The following is a 1,595-nucleotide window of genomic DNA, read 5'->3' on the forward strand; positions in this document are numbered from 1 at the left end:
GAGCTGCCACTGTTGCAGGTTTTCTTGCCACTGCTGTTGTCTCTCTTCTTGTTTCTTTTCTTTTTCCACCAACAACTGCTGTAATCTCTCTTCTTGTTTCTATTTTCGCTCTTCTTGTTTCTTTTCCCTCCAACAACTGCTGTAATCTCTCTTCTTGTTTCTTTTCTTTTCCTCCAACAACTGCTGTAATTTCTCATCTTGTTTCTTTTCCCTCCAACAACTGCTGTAATCTCTCTTCTTGTTTCTTTTCTTTTTCCTCCAACAACTGCTGTAATTTCTCTTCTTGTTTCTTTCCTTTTTCCTCCAACAACTGCTGTAATCTGTCTTCTTGTTTCTTTTCTCGTTCTTCTTATTTCTTTTGCTGTTCTTGTATTGTTGCCATGTTTCCATCTTCTTTTTTTTGTCCCACTCTCTGACACCAATTTGTTACGTATCTGGTTGTTTGTTAATTTCCTGTATAAATTCTATCCAAAGAACTTCAGCGATACAAGGCCTTTCTTAAATAAAACTAGTTTATTCTTTCTCAATACAACTTTGCAATACACTTAATTTCCACAGTCACTTTAACATAACACATGCTATAATTCACAACGATTCATACACTTTACTTACGGTCACTACCGCTCACTTGACTCGATTATCTGTCTCTATATCTCCCTATCTGCAATCATATCTCTGCTTTATTTGCTGGGCTTATATACAAAAATAGAGGGCATCTGGCAAACACTAGAATTGCCAGGAACAGTTCTATAAACTCATGATGTGTTACCAGCATCACGTGACTTCCGCTGTTGTAACAGTATGAATTTCTTATAACTTCTCCATTAATTTTCTGTCACATTCTTCTCATTTTCTTTTTAGTCATCTTTTATTTTTCTATCTTTTCCTATTTGATGTTCTTCTAATTTTCTGTCTCATTCCTCCTGATCTTGTCTTAATAATTTTATCATCTCTTTGACCTCATGGCCATCATCTTCAACAACTGAAGTTCAACATCATGTATATACAAAGTTCTACATCATTTTTATCAAACTAATCTCACTTCTAATATCAGTGCTATAACAATTTTTTCACTGCTAGGTTTATTTAAATTATCTGATGAAAATAATTCAATGTACAGTCCATGTAATGATCACAAGTTAGTTTATTTCCTTCTTTATAATTCTACAAGCTTAAACAGTATGATAACTTGCAGGCCCCATTTACAACCAAGCTAACTGTACTACACCAATGTAAAAATAAACTTACTTCAACAACTTCACAATTGATTTATCCTGTCATAAAACATAAACCACTGAATGATTCACCACTAGCTGTAACAAAAATATTCTTCAACTCTTTCACTCTATTGACTAGAAACAACTATTATATCCTTTTGATGGTTCACTGAACCTTGTATTTATAATCTACTCCCCAAATTTACTAGAAATCTTGTGTCAAAATGTTTAAAACTTTCTAGACCTACTGTATCAAACATTTCAATCTTAACATCATGCACCTGTTACGTATCTGGTCGTTTGTTAATTTCCGGTATAAATACTTTCTGAGGACCTTCAGTGATACAAGTCCTTTTTTAATTAAAACTAGTTTATTCT

This window comes from Limulus polyphemus, unplaced genomic scaffold (assembly GCF_000517525.1).
Source record: "Limulus polyphemus unplaced genomic scaffold, Limulus_polyphemus-2.1.2 Scaffold4746, whole genome shotgun sequence".
Taxonomy (NCBI): Eukaryota; Metazoa; Arthropoda; class Merostomata; order Xiphosura; family Limulidae; genus Limulus; species Limulus polyphemus.